This window comes from Balaenoptera borealis (genome assembly GCF_965194805.1).
Source record: "Balaenoptera borealis genome assembly, chromosome: 6".
In the NCBI taxonomy this organism is placed as follows: Eukaryota; Metazoa; Chordata; class Mammalia; order Artiodactyla; family Balaenopteridae; genus Balaenoptera; species Balaenoptera borealis.
The window spans coordinates 20,424,410-20,445,472 of NC_138863.1; the positions used below are offsets into that span (position 1 = coordinate 20,424,410).

Below are 21,063 nucleotides of genomic sequence, written 5' to 3' on the forward strand. Positions count from 1 at the left end.
CGGGATGGGGGCAAGGCGAGCAGGGCTCTGGCCTGAAAGATGTGTTTGGCAACAGAATCTAGAAATTTTGCCTGACCCAGAGCTTCACCACGTGTTCTTTTCTGTTTCTGTGATGACAAAGATAAAGAGGGAGGAAAACAAACCCGTGAAACATGCAGAACTCCTCTCTCACCTCCCCTGACCTTGTAGGAAGCAACCCCGTGGGGAGACAGGGGGGTTGGAGAGAGCACAGGAGTTAAGTCCAATATAGAGCTCGAAGATTCACTCCGGATTTGGGAAGGTCACCCAGGCCACCTGGGCAGTAGCTAGGAGCCAGCCCCACCTCTTCCCACTCCCACCCACTGGCTTGGGAAAATGATCAGGATAAGCTGCCCCCGAGGTGGACGCCAGCACAGGTCACCCAGTCTCTGGAAGTGACGGCCCATCCCCTTATCTCTGCAGCTGTTAGGCAGCCTCGCAGGAACAGGCTCTGGTTACAGGGTATAAACAGCCACAGAATCAGCTGGCTCTGGTCTGGCCCCTGCCCTTGGCTTCTGCCTTGGGAGAGTGGGGGAGGCTGGATTCGAAAGGTGGGCCACTCCCTCTCTACTCTCCACCTCCTCCTCCCAGTCTGCACTCCTCTGGATTCTCTCCAGAGCCTACAGATCCTCCTTTCCCAGGGTGGTCATGTGTATGCTCCCAGTGACCTCGGCATGGGCTGCAATGCACGTGAGCAGCCCATTTTACAAGTCTGTCAGATCAGAATTGTGCTGCTTTTGGCCAAAGGCCATCCCATCGCTGTATGAGGACACGCACTGTCCCTCTCCTTTGAGCAACAGATACGCATGTGTACTTGTCTTCCTTCCAACCTTAACCCGTGGGACTGGAGGCTTGTACCTTTTTGGCTCTAGGAGACCCTTGTTGCACCCAAGATGGGTCCCGTATCTTTGAAGTGTTTCACCAAGAGCTGCAGATGATCAGAGTGTGTGCACAGGGTCAGCCTCCAGGGTTAACTCTGCAAACCCAGCCAAAGGGGCCTCTCTGTCTCTGGAAGAGACACCAGAAATCCAAGGCTGGTCTTCTTACCAAAGGGCCTCCCCCTAACCTTCAGAACCAAAGACTGCTGGGCGATTCTGCCTGGCGGCTGAGACCTTCAGAAAGCAGATGACATCCGGGGAGCCCAGCCAGGTGTGTGGATGATTCCAAAGAGAGTAGAAGAAACCACCGACAGCCTAAGCAAATACACGCTAGTGTTAATCCAAACAGAGTGATCAGCTAGCAAAGGGCAGAAAGATTGGCCTGACTCCACCTCAGTGCCGCCTCCTCTGGGAGGTTCCTATCTGGTGGGCTTGTGGAATTTCTCTCCAGCTCTTCCTTAACAATTATTATATTCGATTAATTCTCAATCAGTATGAGAGGGCTGGGTGGCTGCTCTTCAGGCATCTAATCAATCTAGAAGCGTCTAATCAATCTAGAAGCGTCTAATCAATCTAGAAGCGTCTAATCAATCTATATGTGCTGATCGATCCGTATGTGCCGATCAGTCCACACTTATCATCAATCACGGCAGCCTCTCTTATTTTGATAATGTGAAAAGACAGGTGACTAAAAGAGAGAAAAACAAATACCGTATATTAACGCATGTGTGTGGAATCTAGAAAGATGGTACAGATCAACCTATTTCCAGGGCAGGAATACAGACACAGACGTAGAGAATGGACATGTGGACACAGGAGGGGAAGGGGAGAGTGGGACGAATTGGGAGATTAGGGTTGACATATGTACACTACCGTGTGTAAAATAGATAGCTAGTAGGAACCTGCGGTATAGCACAGGGAGCTCAGCTCGGTGCTCTGTGATGACCTAGATCTGTGGGATGGCGGGGGTGGGAGGCAGGTCCAAGAGGGAGGGGATATATGTATACATATAGCTAACTCACTTCATTGTACAGCAGAAACTAATACAACATTGTAAAGCAATTATACTCCAATAAAAAACAAAAAGAGCAGGGGGCCTTTAGAAACTGGGAGATGATGCAAAAAAAACTCCCAAAGGGAGAAATCAGAAAGAAGAGGAGGCAGTGGACAGAGGACAGACTTCAAAAGACTGAGCTACCGCATCGGGAGGAGGCTCCTTGCCTTTCTAACATGACCAGGCCAGGCCAGGCCAGAATTGTGCTGTTTTAGTTCTGCAGCTACCGAGGTCCTCTGCTTTCTATCATTTATAAAGTCAGTGTGTGTAGATTTTGGGGGAGGGGTGTGTGTGTGTGTGTGTGTGTGAGTTTTAAGCTGGCTGACTTGAAACTTCCTTCTTGGAAGAAGAAATTTCCTTCTCTTTAAAAGTGGTTATTGATCATATACAAAATAAAGAAAACCTTATGGACTACAAATAAACACTAGGTACAGCAAGAAATACCCAGGGACCAGCCTAGTGCCGCCCCTCCTGGACAATATTTTAGTAATAAGTCCTGCACACAGGAGAGATGGGCACCAAGGATGCCGCCCTGTTCAGAGGTCAGACCCCTTGGCCACCCTACACTGAGGTACAGGGTGCTCTCGGCTTCACCTCACACCACACCCCAGCCCCTCCTCACTTAGATCGTTAACAACCGCCTCTGCAGACACACACCCGAAGAAACACAAACACACACACACAGAATGATTTATTAAATATATGTTGAAAGAAGATAAGAAGACACCTAGTTACAGATTTAAGGAGTTGTTCATCTATTCAGCAAGGATTACATTCCTGATACGTGGGGACCTAGGTTGAAATTAGGCCAATTACACAAATTCATCTGCTGGAGAAGAGAACACTTGATTCAAGGGCTGTTTAGCCATTTAATCAAAGAGCTTAACTATTTTTAAAATAGTCCAGCATGAAGGTTTTTCTTTTTCTACACTTGGACAGTCAGGCGCTTGGCCTTGGCATTGAAATGTTCTTGAGATCCAAGCTGGGGTGAGGCGTGGAGCTAAAAAGACCTTCAAGTACTTCCAGTCTGTTCCCCGCTCCTGGAAGATTTTTAAGGGAAAAAGAAGAAAGAGAAAAAGAAACATCCATGGGTTTTGATAAGCACTCTGTACTTGCATTTGTCTCTTTCCACGAGGTTGGCTGAAGAGTCGGCTAAAAATATCACGAAGGAAGGGGGGCTGGCAGTGCGGGGGAGAGAATTAGAAACTAACCCTGTTCCGTCTGACCGTTCCCTCACGCATTTACCACCATGATGAAGCTTATCTGCCCCTCTTCTCAGTCCATTTTTGGCCCTTGACTTGGGTAAGTTATTTTTTTAATAAAAGGGAAAAGTACTCTCATTTCTATTCTTTCTGTGGGGCTCAAGAGTCTCTATGACTGAGAATAACTCTCCAGTTCTACTCGGGTCTATGTTGAGACCACGCCTCCCAGAGGAAGACTGGCCCATTGTGTGGGTACCAGAACCCACCGGATCCCAGAGGTAGACGGGCATCTGTCTCAGAGGCTTCCCAGGGGCCAGCCAGCTGGCAATACCCAAGCGTCCTGTTTCTCAGCTTCCAGGGTCTGGTCATCCTTGTTGTGGCTGGAGTTTTCCCAAAAGGAAGAAAGGAGGGGAGCACAGCAGGGATAGCCTGGTAGGCGGGTGGTTAGCTCACCGGATTCCTTAGAGCTCTCTCTCTTTAGCACTTCCCTTTCAGCCAAACCCAAAGGTTACTGGAGCAGGCTGGGCCTGGTTGGGCTAGGAGAGCTGAGTCATTCTCAGGACAGGAGAGCTGCAGCTATAAATTATCCTGTGTTTAAGGATGGCTTTCTCAAACCGTGGCTTTGGGCTTGGAGTCTTTATTTATATCTCTCGCAGGAATATTTTTCAAACTCATGACTGCACTCTGTATTGCTCTGGGGACACTCCAAGCACCTGGTCTCCTCTATAATGAGCCCTGCAGGCGACAGGCCCCCAGAGGCCCTGGGACTGGACTCCAGGTCGGCTCACACTCACGCCCACACGTACATCCCCACGCTGCCAGGCCAGGGCCCTGTCTCGTGCATGGAAGTGTGTCCACCTCTGCTGGCCCAGCATCACACACAGGCTCACAGATACATTCAGTGACACACACACCCTCACACACACACACACACACACACACACACACACACTCCAAATGCAAGCTACTATGAATCTTCTGGTTCTCTGCATATTTTAGAGATAGTCTCTACACACAATGAAACATGCGCCATACAAGAACTACTCCGCAGGCTGCAGAACCTTCCAGGGGTCAGATACCCACCCCTCTGACTCAGGGGCATTTGGCAAGTGACCGACAAATTTGTATGCTGTTGTTGTTGTAGCTTGTGCCTTACTCGGTGCATAAGGAGATATCGCAGACCAGAGACTGCCAAACGGTTCACAGGCTTGAAAACGATTCCTTAGACCAAATCCTCACAAGTCAGAGCAAAGGAGCCACATAGACAGCCCTCTCTCTTTGAGCATCCGCAGGAGAGAAGCAAACTTTGTTAAGAAGTGGGAGAGGGAGTGCCATTTTCTCTCCTGCTCATAAATCTGGATTCCTTTAATCCCTCTGTAGCCCCCATGTGATGCTTTCTCTCTCCCCTCCCTAGCCTTTTGTTTTTCTTTCCTGTTTTGTAATTAGATAATTTTGTGTAGTTTGGTAAATCACTGGTTGTTATTTATTCCCCTTGGTTTATTGACCATTATTTGTTCTTTTCATAGTCTCTTCAAGATAGAGCTAGCCCCATTCTTCCTATGGTACTGAGGCACAGAAAACACAAAAGACATGACCTGGGGCCACAGAGGGCAGTGGCTGTGATGGATCCAGCCCAGCCCTGTCCCCAGACCCTGCCTAGCAACTTCCTTCTGGGAAGATGAACCCAGGACATGCTGTGGGTCTGTCCTCTGAGCCCTGGGCCCCTTCATCCAAATGGCACAGACACTCACTCTGCCACCTTTCTGGGAAGCAAAACTCCCTGGGACTTTGAGGCTAGGTCTTAAGGGGCTGTCCTCACCTGTCAGCAGAAGGGATGGTTAGGGCCCTAAATGGGACAACAGTGACCCTATTGTTGATTAAACCACAATGCTGGAAATTTACAAAAATATCAAAATCCTCCATGAGGTAACATAGTAGTTTCCCAATCCCTCCCTCTCCCCATCCTGTTCCCCACTCCTCTTAAGCACCTGCTGTTCAACACACCTTTCATACTCTTATCCCATTATCATCTCTAGCTATCTTCTAAGTATCACCACTTCACCCACAGGGCATCCAGCCTTCTTTGTCCCACTACTTAAACATCACTAGAATTTCCACTTCTTCTGGCTACTTTTTCCGGATGAATGTTGTTGTTGTTTTTCTCTAACTTCACAAAGCACGAATTCTTGCCATATTTGTCTCATGTACATGTTTGGACCTTATCCTTCCAGGTCTGTTCAGAAGTTATGATTCAGCTGTGCTTTGACCGTAGTTGTGTGTGTGCTGGGTGGCTTCCAGCTGCCCCTCCAGAGCCTCTCTCCAGCCTTCTCCACCCTGCTCTGAGTCTCGGGAGGCCGACCCCAATGGACCATATCAAGGGGTCTCATGCGCTATGGTTGTCAGCTGGATTAGGCCGGTGGGAGGCACCATCTGGAGGTCAAAGGGAATGAAAAAAGCGAGAGACCAGCCTCTCAGCTCTCTCCTTGCCGCACTCTCTCAGGTTGACCCAGCTTCTCTGCAGAAGAAGCAAGGCAGTCCTCTCAATAGAGCTACTGTATTCATCTCCTGGGGCTGCTGTAACAAATCACTATAAACTTGGTGCTGTAAAACAGCAGAAACTTTCTCTTTCACAGTTCTGGAAGTCAGAAGTCTGGAACCAACATGGTGGCAGGGCCACACTCCCTGGGGATGCTCCAAGGAGGATCTTTGCTCTGCCTCTCAGCCTGCAGCCTTGTCAGGACTCCTGGACGTGTGGCCCCATCACTTGTCTCTGCCTCTGTGGTCCCATCGCCTCCTCCTCTTCTCCATCTTCTCCTCTGCTGTCTGTCTTGAGCTCCCTCTCCTCTTCCTTTATAAGGACACATCATTGGATTTAGGGCCCAATGGATAATCCAGGATAATCTCCTCATCTCAAAATCCTTAAATAGATTCATAAAGACTCTTTTTCCAAATAAAGTAACAGTCACAGGTTCCAGGGATTAGGATGTGGATGTATCTTTTGGGGGCCACCACTCACCCCATGACAGCTACCCTCTCTGTGTTCTAGCAACTGTGCTCTCTCCTTCAGTTATCGGCCTGGGAGGTAATGATGCTGTCACTAGCTCTGGGACCTTACACTGTCTCTGGTTGAGCTCCCTTTGTCCTTGCCACACTTATAAACAGTCCCTTTATTAAACTCTCTTCTGACTTCCTGCTTCGAGCCATTTGGTTCCTGCCAGGACCCTGACTGATGCAGGCGTCTTGAGATGAAAGTCATCGGGGAAAGAGTCTGCGTGACTCACTCCATGCAGCCCCCATAGCAAAGTAAGGGAAAGTAAGGATGTCTTACGATGGCAATAACAAACGATGAGATTAAAGGCTCCAAAAGAGGAGGGACCTAGACTCCAGGAGCAACATCACAGCAGAAAGACAACACTCTTGCTTATGATTCCTCCCTACACCCAGTCCCAGGTGTGAAATACGAGGGTGCAGTTAGGATGATCCTAAGTCCTTTCCAGACGTGCTCTCTGATGAAGGCCCCAGTTAGAATATTTTGGCTGAAAGTGAACTGAATAACACCTCCCCACCTCCATTCTGCCTCAAATGGTTTAAATGGTGGTTCTCAAGGTTTAGCACGTATCAGAACCACCTGGAGGGCCCTTAAAACCCCCCACCCCCAGAAGTTCTGATTCCATAGGTCTGGGTGAAACCCAAGAATTTGCATTTTTGACAAGTTCCCAAGGGACGCTGATGCTCCTAGTCCAAGGACTGTACTCTGAAAACCACTGGCTTAAACAATAAGGAAAATGTATTCTCATAAACTATATGCCCTTGGGGAGGGTGGTTCCAAGGTTAGTTGCCTCTCTGGCTCAACCAGGTCCTCAAGACCTGAATCCACTCTGCTCTGTCTTCCTCAGAATCTCAGCCTCAATCTTGACTGGGTCCTCATAGCTGCATTCTGGTCCAATAGCTCCAGGCATCCTCTGCAGATGGGATAGTGGCCAGTAAAAGAGATTACCCTTCTTTAGAACAAGAACACTTCTCTGAAGTCTTCCACTTGGTGTCTCCTTATACTGCTTTGGCCAGAATTACATCACATGTTTGGGCCTAAACCAACCACTGCCAATGGGGGACAGAACAACAATTATTAGGTTACACCAATTAGTCCCGCAAAGGAAGAGTAGACAGCAAAGACTTTGATGGGTTCTGCTAACTATGGAAAGAGTATATCGCCTAAAGTCCTGTGCTTGTGGGTGCACTTATTGGTCACGATCTGTTCAGCAAACACTCGTATCTTCTTTCTTCTGGCGCCAAAGCCCTACATAGAGGGGTAGGGAAATGTCTGAGGGCCCATGAAGCCTAGTGCCCATGTTCAGGCAACAGTGGCTTATAAACCAAGTAGGGAAACTTATAACTCTTCCCTAGGATTGAACTAAGAATACTAGAGGGGAAAAAAAGTCACCCTCTTTCTGCAGAAGTTGCTAAGTGGGGACTGCTGATGGTCACATACGTACCAGGAGAAGAAAGTCTCTGGGAAGTGGTCACAATTAACTAACAGTCGGAGAGAAGCAGAGGTGGGCAAACAGTGACGAAGACGGGTCCTGATTTTGATGCCGAAAACTCAGCCTCTGTGCACTGGTGCCAAATCAAATCTCGGAGACAGAGTTTTGGGTGAAGTAGAAAAGAATAGCTTTACTGCCTTGCCAGGCAAAGGGGGACACAGAAGGCTCATGCCTCAAAACTGTGTCCCAACCTGGGAGGATTTGGAGAGGAGTTTTATAGCAATGTTTCAAGGGCAGTGTTGCTGATAAGATTAGGGTGTGTGCAGGGCCTGCACCCTTTTAATCTGGTCTCAGGTAATGTCTTGATGTGCTTCTCTGGTTCCTTTAATCTGGTCTCAGGTGGTCTTCTCTGGAATGAAGAATGCTGACATCTTCCATTTGTTGGGGGTTTTAGTTCTGTAAAGAGCTCAAAGATATTGTTATGTGTATCCCTCGAGTCGAACCAGGACCCTGCCCCAAGGCTGCACTGTTGTTTCTTGGCTGCTCCTCCCTTATCTCTGCATCCCCTCCCTTCCCTGATTAGCAACTGTTCAAATCTGTCCTAGGGAAGGTCATGGAGTCTGGGGTCTACTCCCTACAAACAACAAATGGGGATGGAAAGGCTTCCGTGCCCAGGAGCCCCACAGGGTCCTGCCCGGTTTCAATTTCTGTAGCTCTTCCTTTATTTCTATGAGCACTTCAGTGTCCTGCCCAATTCTGGAATAAATGTCTCATTTGTCTAAGCTCACTGGAGTTACGTTTCTGCTCCTTGCAACCAAACATTTCAGATTTAGACATTGCTGGTGTCATGAAGATCTCTGAAGAAGGAGATCTGACACCCATGTGTGAACAGAGGTAGCCAGGGCTGCCTTGGCTCCCATCTTGCACCCCACCCATGGCCATATCTGCCAGACTGGGAACAAACTGAAGTCCCACCAAAGACCCCAGCCCCCTCCATTATCAGTACCTAAGAAAACATGAGGCCCCTGGGAACTTCAAAGGCAGGGCAGAGGCAGAGAAGAGACAAGCCAGGATTAGAGGGCATCACCCCTCTCTTTGCAGAAGTAGTCCTGGCCACAATGATTGGGAACATAAGAAAAGAGCCTGCACCCTCAGGATTACTCTTGTCTTTTCTAGATGGTGCTAGGGTGACTGTGGGGTGGGGGATCGTCCTGAAGCAGGAAATGATGTCCAAGGACTTCACCAGACGATGATCAGCCCCAGACAGATCCCTTGTGGGTTTTTTTGTTTTTTTTTTTTTTGATCTTAGGGGAAGGGAGTTCCCCAAGCATTTGCTCAAACACAAAGTTGTTTATTTGTTTGTTCTTAATGATCATACTGGTCAAGCATGCCAGCAATTCTGCTAAGGCAGGAGAGGTTGGCTCAGATAATGTTTCTGCTCCAAAGACTCATCAGGTATAATAGTTACAGCAACTGCTACTGCCGCCCTCACCCACTTACCAACCCACCTACTCTGCCCCCGGCACTGGGCGAAGCTCTTTACGTGCTAGTGCAAGGACAGTCTGCATGATCCCACCACAGAACAAGAGAAACAAATTTATTTGTTTTCCATTGACAATGGAATGAAAGCAATTTTTATTTATCTTTTCCTTGCTGACTTCCAGTGACCCATCCCATCAGAAATCACAGTGGGAGAAAGATAGAGAAATAGGGACAGAACTCAAGAAGAGATGAGAGATAGGAGAGAAATGCAACAATTTGGCAAAAACATGAGTCAAGGAATCTCCCTTTTTCTAATTACCAGCAGGGCTTTCTGGCGCCTTTCTTGTCTCCAGATGCAGGGGGCAGAGATGATACCCACCCCCCCAACCCCAGGTCACTGATGGAATCCTTGCAATCAGACCAGTGGTGGTAGCTGGTGGGTCCAGGGTCCGGATTTTGGCAAGAGAGACAATACAAAAGGAAGCGAAATGGGTGTGTATTTCTGCTCTTGTTGAAATACTATTTGTCCTTCAAGGTTCTCTTCTCTGTGAACTTTTCTCCAAACTCCTTCGCACCCCACCCACCACTATCAGAATATACTCCTCCGTCCTAGCAGTTTGTGATAAGAGCAATAATAGAGCGTTATCAGTCTTCCGTCCATAATAACGGCGCATGTGTCTAAGGTAGAGGACAAAAACGTCTCCAATTCTCTGCCGCTTCCCCCATCAAGAGGTGGAGCCCCTTCCCCCACCCCTTCAATCCAGGCTGGCCTTGTAACTTGCTTTGGTCAGTAGAATGTGGCCAGAAACAACTTCACGTATGTTCCAAGCCTGGACCTCCAGAGGCTTTGCATGCTGCCCCCCACTTCCTTGGGAGCCTGCCCCTGAACATGAACAAGCCCAAGTTAGCCCAGGAGAGGATAAGGGGGCATGTGGAGAAGGGCTGTAGTTGTCCAGGCCATCACTGACCAGCCAGCTGACCCACCAGCCACAGAGCCCAGTCCAATTCAGCAGAACTGCCCAGCCGCTTATTAGACTCGGAAGCAACACTAAAGGAATGGTGTCAGAAACCACTAACTTTGAGGGTGGTTTATCACACAGCACAGACTAACCGATTTGTATCCCTGTCCCTCACTGGAAAGGGAGTACCTCGAGCCTGGTTCATCCTAGTTGTCTCGATATCACTTCTTCACTAATGTATTCCTGGGATATTCGATTCTCAATCAAACCTCTTAAGATGGAGTGGCATAGGGTGGAATGAAATGGAACTAAAATGCTGGTAAAGGGTGGGGCAGCTACCAAGCACCTCATGCAGGCGCTAATGTGACCACCTGGCTCCTCTCCAACTCTCCAAGCCCCATGCTCGGGAAAAAGTTCACCTGATCACCACCACCTTCGTTTGTCAATTCACTCAGGGCTGGGTTAATCCCTGCTCAGTTTCTCCCCACCTCACCCGCACCCCATCCCCAGTCTGGCTGCACAGATGATGTAAGCAGTAACCAATCTTGCAGTCAGAACAGTCAGTTGGCTGGCTCACTTCTGTATCCATTAAGGGAAGGCAGACGTTTTAGAAAGACCTGGAAAATATTACCAGCCACCCACTCCACTCGACTGCCCCCTCCCTTGCCCCAGTCTCCACTTCCCAGTCATATACACCCTAATCCCAAGAGACCAGGGCTGGGAGGCACTGAAACCAAGGAAAGAAGAAACTGGTAGTGTAGTCCTGCGGGCCTCATGGGCTGAGCCATGAGATTCCTTCAAGCATGAGAACTAGTCCTGGAAGAGACCACCTGGGGGCATCTGGGGAGCCCTGCCAGCCACCTCCCCCTTGTCCCTGGCACCTTTCCCTCCAGGCACTTTGCTGTTCAATGCAAATGAAATGAGCATGGAGGGGTCAGAGTATCCAAATCTGTGTTTCAGAGGGGGCCACGCAGCAGATCCCTATCACTTAACTGAATTGCCAGACTCGCTTCCAGGGACACCGTGGTGGCTCAAGGTTGACGACTTGAATGGATTTGGGCAAACAATCTGGCTGTTTGCTGAGTTCAGGGTTTTGAAAACCTTTCGAGACCTATGCTATTTCTCTCTGCATCGAATATGGGTGTGGAGAATTCTACCATCAAAGAGTCAGCCCTTCCTGCCTTGGAATCTTCTGCTCTTTGAAAGTGTCCAACAAAAATGACTGTAACATCCCAGATTGGCCCCTCAAAAACCATGAGGTCTTGGTCAAGCCCCTTTACCTTTCTAGGCCTTCTTCTTATCTGAAAAGCGCAGATGAGAACACATCCCTACCTCACAGAGTTGCTGAGTAGAACAAATGAGCTGACTTCAACAGAAGCTGATCGTGCTATAGCCTATGAAAAGCTGGATGGGAACAATGCACTTTCTACTCGATTTTCCTGTGAACCTAAAACTGCTCTAAAAAAAACTAATTAAAAAAGTAGTGCTGCCAAATTCAGGATAGTTACTGCTTCTGGGTGATGGGAAAGAAAGAAAACACTATTGGAGAGGGTTCATGAACTCTATTTGTATTATACTTTAGTTGAGTAGCAGTTTCAAGTGTGTTCATTATACTACTCATTATATCATTTTGTATGTTTGAAGCATTTCATAATTAAAAAAGGAAAAAGACAAAAAAATAAAAAATAAAAAATAAAAAACTAATGTTGGACAGATATGTGTTCAATGGATGATGAATGGTTGGGACTCATTTCTTCAACACCTAAGAATTCGAAAGGAAGAGCAGAGTCGATGGCAGCATTTCTATCCTATAACATCTGTGAAAGATGTGGGTCCTTAACCCATCAGTGTGAAGGGGCTGCATTTACTCTGGAAAAGTTTTTTGGCAATCCCAGTCTGGAGAGCAATTGAACGAGAGATGAGTGGTGGCACTTCGGGAGGAAAATGGCTCATATCTGTCCATGTGAGTTTCTGCCCAGTTCAGGATCAAGCACTGAGGGAGGGCAGACACTGATGTGGTGTCTCTCATTCTGTCTCTCCTGGCTTCTAAGAAATGCACCCTCCTTCCTTCAGGGTTTCTTCCTCCCACCCCATGCCCCTGATATTTTACCAGGAGCTACCAATGATGAAAACCTGCCTCTCTGATCACAGGTTGGGTATGTGATCCAAAGTAGCCCAATGCTTCCCTAAGACTTTCTGAATCAAACCTCAGGGGGAAAAAAAAAAAAAAGGCAGTTCCTCTTTGGCATAAAGACAGAAGGTGTGAAAGCCGGCACATGGACGGAAACCAAGATGAAGGACAGAGTCCTGTCCCTTGTCGTTTCCCCATTCCCAGTTGTCCCTGAGGCCAGCTGCACTCGGCCTCCTCTTGCTGTGGTGACAGGAATCAACAAGTCCTCCTTATAGCCTGGATTGATTATGGAAATTCTGCCATTTGTGACTATACTACTTACAATATACTACCCACAATATAATACAATCGTAGGTTGTATACTACAACCAGTATAACCTCCTGAGAAAGAAGACATTGTAAACAAAACAATTGGAAAGCCATGCAAGATGGCACTAGATTGAGAGGCTTTGAGTTAACTCCTTCTTGTACCTATATATTTCTTTCTTTGATAAGCATTTTTTCCGCAACTAGCCACTGGGAATGTAAAATAGAACCTACGCTTGAAAATCTCACAATAGAGCAACGAGGAAGCCATAACTATAACTTGCACTATTATGGAATTTATAGCCAGACCAGAGAAACATAGAGGAGGGCTAATTCATTCTGAATGCCATGAGTCTGGGACGGTATCATGAGGCAGGGTTATTATAGGAGAGCTTTTGGAGAGAGTAGAGATTTGGGAGTTTACAATAATATAGATGGGATAAAGGAGACAGAAATCCCAGGAGACCTCAGGGATAGCCAAAAAGAGCAGAAACCATAATAGAAGTGGGCTGCATGGAGTCCAGAAGAGTGAGGTTGTTTAGGGCTCTAGGCAGCTCAAGGAACCAGATGCCTTCCCCCTATAGCTCACCCCGACCTCAGCATCTATATTCAGATGCTCTGCCAATAAGCAGACCTAGCTCCTCCCCTCCTGCTCCTACTCTTCCTTCCGCTGACAACCACCATCTCACCTGGACTCCGAGTATCTTGCCCCTCTTCTCCTGGATTCTGCTTACTCATAACTTCAACTCACATTAGGCCCATCAGGGCTCCTCCTGCCATAAACTGATACACTCTCTGTGCTCTAGCATCTGATAGGGAAAAGCAGAGAATGCTAATAGAGAGCAGGATAAAACTCTATACCAGGGAACAGCAAACCACAGCCCATGGCCAAATCTGGCCTGCCATGTGCTTTTGTAAATAAAGTTTTATTGACACACAGCCAGGACCATTTGTTTACATACTATCTGTAGCTGCTTTTATACAACAGCAGAGTTGAATAGTTGCATCAGAGACCACGTGACCTGCAAACCTGTACTATTTACCATCTAGCTCTTTCCAGAAAAACTTTGCTGACGCCTGCCCTACACTATATGGCTTTTTCTGAACTTTAGCTCCAGACTCCCCAATACCAAATTTTACAGTATGTTTAAACATTATAATACCTCAAAAAATATTAACATTTGAGACATATGGAACCCTTCTAGGCCTTGTCAGATAGGACTAGGTAGACGGAGTGGTCTCTAAATTGGCTTTAGACATAGGGATATTTATATACGGAACCAGAAAATATAAAGAAAAGTAGATCTTCCCTTGGAATCTTTTTTCCCCTAGAAATTTTTTAGGAAAACTCTTTAGGACTCGCACTTTAGAACAGACAACACTTAGGTGCGTCATGGAGTATTTTTCAGAAACCTGAAGGATTCTGGTGTCAACTGCCACCCCTGGGTCCTGCGAGGGTTCTGTCCCAGCCCATTCCAGACTAGTGAAGTTGATCCTATTTCTAAAGCTCTCCCCCAAAGAGCATTCCACAGCCTCCCTCCTCTCACCCCATTCCGGCATTTAAATCCATCCTCCCCCTCACCCACCCCTACCCCCTTCCTGAGCACCTGTTGCTACAACAAAGAGAAGCTCAAGATGGAACTCTCTGGGCTTGTCCAGGTGATAAACTGACTACATTCAGAGGAGATCATGCCATTTGTTGGATTAGCTCTTTTCAATCACCAGGGAAAGCTCCGGTCGGGAGAGGCATTCAGAGAGCTACATGGATATAAAAAGGCGATTATATCTAAATGAGAGATCTCTCACTAGGTGAAGTCCTCCAGCAGCTGACATGAGGCAACTTCAATGGTTAAGTGCAGTGGGCAGGACTGGATTTGTGTGCCTCTGCATCTCTCCTGCGGGGCAGATCTGGGGGCTGCCCTGCACTAGGGCTCTCCTGGGAGCTTTGTCAATGCAGCCCAAGCCATGAGCAACTCAGGCTACTCTCAGACTCTAGGAAGTCAGGTCCATATTGACATCTCGAAGACCCAAAGATTTAAGGACTGTGCACACAGCCCATGTGAATGAATGCTTACAGATTGGGGTTTGGCTCAGAGTTTCTATTTGCTTAGTTTTGTTACTCTAGAGCAGGGGCAGCAAACTTTTTCTGCAAAGGACTAGATGGGACTAGCCTATATTTGGGACTTTGCAGACATACAGTGTCTGTTGCTGCTGCTCACTTCTGCCCTTGTAACATGAAAGCAGCCACAGACATCAACCAGTGGGCATGGCCATATCCTGATACGGCTTCGTTTATTGACATGGAAATTTGAATTTTGTATCACTTTGACATGTTGTGAAATATTCTACTTTTGACTTTTTTCCCCAACCATTTAAAAATGTAAAAGTCTTTCTCAGCCTATGGGCTGTACAACACAGGATACAGGACAGTGTTGGCCTGCGTTGAGGCCAACAGTGAGGCATGGGTTGTGAACCCCAATTTTAGAGGATTCTGTTCAAAAGATAAAGAATTACAGGAGCGACGATCTGATTTAGCTCTACGAAGAGTCTGAATAACTTGCATATACACAGCACTTTAATGTTAAGAAAATGCATCTTTTTTTTTAACATCTTTATTGGAGTATAATTGCTTTACAATGGTGTGTTAGTTTCTGCTTTATAACAAAGTGAATCAGTTATACATATACATATATCCCCATATCTCTTCCCTCTTGCATCTCCCTGCCTCTCACCCTCCTTATCCCACTCCTCTAGGTGGTCACACAGCACCGAGCTGATCTCCCTCTGCTATGTGGCTGCTTCCCACTAGCTATCTATTTTACATTTGGTAGTGTATATATGTCCATGCCACTCTCTCACTTCGTCCCAGCTTACCCTTCCCCCTCCCCGAGTACTCAAGTCCATTCTCTAGTAGGTCTGTGTCTTTGTTCGCATCTTGGTTCTTCATGACCATTTTTTTTTTTTTTTTTTTTAGATTCCATATATATGCGTTAGCATAAGGTATTTGTTTTTCTCTTTCTGACTTTCTTCACTCTGTATGACAGACTGTAGGTCCATCCACCTCACTACAAATAACTCAATTTCGTTTCTTTTTATGGCTGAGTAATATTCCATTGTATATATGTGCCACATCTTCTTTATCCATTCATCTGCTGATGGACACTTAGGTTGCTTCCATGTCCTGGCTATTGTAAATAGTGCTGCAAGGAACATTGTGGTACATGACTCTTTTTGAATTATGGTTTTCTCAGGGTATATGCCCAGTAGTGGGATTCCTGGGTCATATGGTAGTTCTATTTGTAGTTTTTTCAGGAACCTCCATACTGTTCTCCATAGTGACTGTATCAATTTACATTCCCACCAACAGTGCAAGAGGGTTCCCTTTACTCCACACCCTCTCCAGCATTTATTGTTTGTAGATTTTTTGATGGTGGCCATTCTGACCGGTGTGAGATGATATCTCGTAGTTTTGATTTGCATTTCTCTAATGATTAATGATGTTGAACATTCTTTCATGTGTTTGTTGGCAATCTCTATATCTTCTCTGGAGAAATGTCTGTTTAGGTCTTCTGCCCATTATTGGACTGGGTTGTTTGTTTTTCTCATATTGAGCTGCATGAGATTTTTATAAATTTTGGAGATTAATCCTTTGTCAGTTGCTTCATTTGTAAATATTTTCTCCCATTCTGAGGTTTGTCTTTTCATCTTGTTTATGGTTTCCTTTGATGTGCAAAAGCTTTTAAGTAAGAAAATTCATCTTGATCTTATTCAATACCCGGTACAACACTGTGAATTAAGTATTATTATGACGATGTCTAGATGAGGAAATTGAGGGTCAGACCTGACATGGCCAAGATCTCACAGTAAGTAGGAGGACCCAAGTTCAAACACAGTGTTCCACCTCCAAAAGCAGAGATTTTCTCACTACATCTGTGGGAGCTTAGATTGTTCAATGCAGTTCACGGAGTATTTACCAGGACTTTCGAGGCAGAGGGTGGGGGTGAGCACCTGGGCAAATGCACAGAGGCAGGAGAGTCAAGACCTCCTGGTTGCTCCCTGTTTTCCTGAAGGCCATGGACACACAGGAAATCAAGAGCTATCTTTCTCATCAGGAACAGGGCTGTCTTCCCAAGGAGGCAGACTGAGCCGAGTTCTGCGATGGGGTGTGATCACTCAGCCCCATCTCCGTGGCTGCTTGGATCCATAAGCCTCCAGAAGGTCAACTGGCTTCCCTGGAGATGCAGAGGTCAGCCCAAGGCCTTCCTGTGATGTCTGCCCCCATGGAGTAGGCTCCCATCCACGTGAAATGATATCAGGCACTCCTGCCCCAAAACGTTCTTCGACCTGGGAGTCACGGCCTGAGAGCACCCTTCAATTTCGTGCCATTTTTAAGGTTAAGTCCCTGGATGTAGGGTCTATAGTGTGAGTTCTTATCTCCACTGTGGTGTCACACTGTGGTTTGACCATTCGCCACTTACTTCCTATGTCCACACATCAGTTTTCATCTGTCAAGTGGGATAGTAATGGCAACATGGTGAGGAGTCAATGAAATGATGGTACCTATGTAGTACCTGCTATGGGGGTGAACCCAACAGGTAGGACCTCCAAGAGGGGTCAGTTCCTTCTTCCCTTGGATCCCAGTCTCTATCTTTATGTCTTCTTGTCCATGCTGTTCTGTCTACCTGGGATGCCTTTCCTTCTACCTTCATCTCCCTGGGAAGACTTCCTTAACCCTCTACCCAATGTATACACACACCTTGAGGTAGTCACTCCCTCACTGAGCAATGTTATGGATTGAATTGTATCCTTCCTCCAAAAAAAAACCCAAAAAAAACAAAACAAAACAAAACAAAACCACAAGCTATGTCCTAATCCCCGGGACTCAGAATGTGACCTTATTTGGAAATGTGGTCTTTGCAGAAGCAATCAAGTCAAAATGAGGTCATTAGGGTGGGCCCTGATTCAGAATGACTAGGGTTCTTTATAAAAAGGGGAAATTTAGACACAGAGACAGACAGTTACAGAGGGAAGATGATGTGGAGACAAGGGAGAAGGCAGTCATATGACTGGAGTGATGTATCCATCTACAAGCCAAGGAACACCAAAGATTACTGGCAAACACCAAAATCTAGAAGAGACAAGGAATGATTCTCCTCTAGAGCCATCAGAGAGGGAATTACCCTACCAATACCTTGATTTCAGACTTCTGGCCTCCAGAATGGTGAGACTATAAATTTCTGGTTCTTAGTGAACGGCAACCCTAAGAAACAAATAGAGACAAACTCTGTATCTCATTTGACACTTTCCCTGTGGTGCTGAACTTTTATTTACATGCCCATCTCCTCTACTAGGTTGCTAGCTTATCTCTGTATCCCCAGGGTCTAGGCTTTGCTGGTTGGTGATCGATATTTGCTCCTTGAACTGAATTAAGGTTCCTTTGCCCTGGATGCTGAATCTGTGTCACTGTGATTGTATGTGTGTAACTGCCTTGTTGGGAACCAAATCTGCCAACACCTTGATTTCAAACTTCTAGCCTCCAGTTCCAGGGGACAATAAATTTCTGTTGTGTAAGCCACCCAGTTTGTGGTCCTTTGTTATACCAACTACAAGCCAAATACCTTCACTCTAGATCAAAACTCCATGCCTTCATGGAGCCCACGTTCTAGAAGGGAAGAACAGACAATAAAACAAATGAGCAACATGTGTAGAATATTGGATGACAATAAGTGCGGTGGAGAAAAATAAAGCTGAGAAGGGGGTCGGAGGTGTAAGGGAATGGGGAGTGCTGTGATTTAAAATTGAATGGTCAGGGAAGGCCGCTCCAAAGAGGTATGAGCAAAGGTCTGTAAAAGGTGATGGATGACTCCAGAGAGATGTCCATGGACAGTGTGGTCCAAGCCAAGGAAACAGCACATGTATCGAGTGCCTTTTGTATACCACAGTGCTCAGTGGGGGTCCAGGCAGGATTGGGGGATGACTGGGAAAGCTGTCATGGTAGGAGGGTCATTTGACCATTGTCTCAAAACCTTCAGAGCCTCAAATATAGATGTTGACATCATCTCCCAATGAGATTATGCAGAGAGTCATGGAGATTGACTAAAAGAATTGAATGAAGATTCTTCTGTAAGAATAATTTTTTTTAATAAATCTGTAACTTTCTTGTGAATAGCATGAGTGAATTCAAGACAAATAAGACACAACCCCTGGCCTGGAGAGATGGGGGCTAGCTAGGAGAGGGGAGTATGTGAATAAAACATTTTAAACTGATGTTGTAAATGTCCTGATGGGAGCATAAGAGAGGTCTTTGGAGGGCTTTTTAACATTCAAAAATTTTTTTTTAATTGTAAGGGAAACTTGAGGCAAAATTTTATACAGATGAGCGGTTTCCAGCTATAATTTGACATTAGTTACTTGGCCAGGCGTGGATTTAAAACACTAATTCAATGGAATTCCCTGGCAGTCCAGTGGTTAGGATTCGGTGCTCTCACTGCCAGGGGCCTGGGTTCGGTCCCTGGTTGGGGAACTAAGATCCCACAAGCCACTTGGCACAGCCAAAAATAAATAAATAAATAAAACACTAATTCACCTGAAACTAACACAACATTGTAAATCAACTATACTACAATAATTTTTTTTTTTAAACCAAACAAAACAAAAACAAAGGAGACACTGGGGGTGGACAGGAGGGAAGAGTTTGGGTTGGGTGGGTACAGGCCTTCTATTTATTCAGACCAGAGCAGAACAAATGGATAGATTTAATAAAATAATAAGCTAAGATTCCATGCTCTTAAAAATAAATAAAATAAAATAAAACATTAAGTAATCTCTACTGGGTTCATGCCTCTCTAGCTGACAGGGTCTTCTCTAACCATGACCCTTTGGGGTCACCACCCTAAAATGTAAGTAAGGAATCCTTAGACAAAGAGAGATTCAAAGACCTGAAGATATTGCCTTCCAACACACCCTAGCTCCTGTTCCAGCATCTTCCAGCTCCTTCCTCTTGTTCTCTCATGAGAGTAGGTTTCCTTGATCTCGTCCAGCCTCCTTGACCTGACTATCTGTGCTTTCTCCCCATAGCTTGGTCCCTCTTTTTACTGACAAAGTTTTCAAGCCACTCCCATCATCTGCCTCCACTTCCTGACCACCGTCTCTGCTCTGACTTACGCTACTTGCCTCCTTCTGTCTCCAGTCCCTGGGAAAAGCCTGTACCAAACCACCCAGCCTGGCATAAATGGGCTTTTGTTCAGTGCTAGCTCTTCTTGCCCTGGTTGCTGTATGTGGCATCATGGACCACCCCTTCCTCCTGAGATATTTTCCTCCTTGACTTTCCAGATGACTCCCTACCCCAGTTCTTCTGTCTCAGACCTTTCTCACCATCTCCTTCTTTGGCTTTCTTCCTCCTCTTTCCCTTTAAACATGGGCATTCCCCAGAGTTCAGGCCCTTCTCAATCTACTCTCTTTCCCTTGAAAATATAACTCATGCTTATGGTTTCATCCCTCAGTTTTCTATCAATAGCTCCGAAATCTGTAGCTCCATCCCTTACCTGTTCAGACAAACCAACCCCCTACACCTATTTCTGTTATTTCATGCTACTACTGCCTCAAATTCAACATCTCTCAACCTGAACACAATTTCTTAGCCTCCAAATTGTTTCCTGTTCTGACTTCTTGACTCTCATTAATGGTAGCATCACCCTTATTCTCATCCTGACCTGAAATTTGTAGAAACTTTTGACCCTTCACCTCTCCTAAGTTCCCCATATACAGTCAGTCGGCTGATTCTTCCTTCAAAATTTCTCTCTCAATAGAATAAATGGCTATTTATTCTCATTGCCACTGTCCTCTCTCATCAGGACTATACAAATAGTCATCACGTATGCCTTCTCCCACCTGCCATGGGACCTTCGCACAGAGAACCTACTTCCTTCCCACTCTGCTTCCTCTGTTTCTATCATCCTTCAGTTCTCAGCCTTAACATCACGTCCTTAAGGGAAACTTTCCTGCCCTCTCTGACTCTGTAAAATCTACACTCTGTTGCATGAGCTCATAGCCCTCTCTTCCCCTCCAGGATTTACACTGTTGAAATTTTTGGTATGATGAATTGATTAATGTCAGCCTCCTCCACCAAGCTGTCAGCTCTAGGAGGTTGGAATCAGGTGTCTTTTTACTTGTCACTCTAACGCCGGCTTCTAGCCTGCTACCTAAGACATAACAGACACTCTACAAATATTTGTTTTGAATGAATGGCTTTTCCCATGTCACTCTCTAGAGCAGATTGTATTTTGCAAAAATGGCCCTAACAAGGTTTTTGGTTCCATACACTGTTCCTCCATCAAGAGATAGGCTCTATTTTCCTTGCCTTACTAATTGGTCAAGACTTTGAAACTGTCCTGATGGACAGAATCTGTGGAGAGGTGTTGCATCACTTTCAAAGCTGTGTTAGAAAAGGTATTACAGCTTTCTGGCTCTCTTGGGATGCTAATCCTTGGAACCCATCCTCCATGTTACAAGGCAGCCCAGCCTACATGGAGCGGCCTTGAGTACATGTTCTG

At 46.2% G+C, this 21,063-nt stretch overlaps 2 long non-coding RNA genes across 2 annotated transcripts in view; both read right to left on the reverse strand.

Annotated features, from left to right (window-relative positions):
• LOC309631374 overlaps window positions 1–21,063 on the reverse strand; it is a 473,017-nt gene that overhangs the window by 227,941 nt on the left and 224,013 nt on the right. The gene's annotated exons all lie outside the window — the stretch shown is intronic.
• LOC309631386 lies at window positions 2,629–5,796 on the reverse strand. The gene is made up of 2 exons (XR_014246241.1): window positions 3,419–5,796; window positions 2,629–2,990 (listed from the first exon to the last, which is right to left on the reverse strand). It is a non-coding gene; the product is annotated as an uncharacterized lncRNA (long non-coding RNA).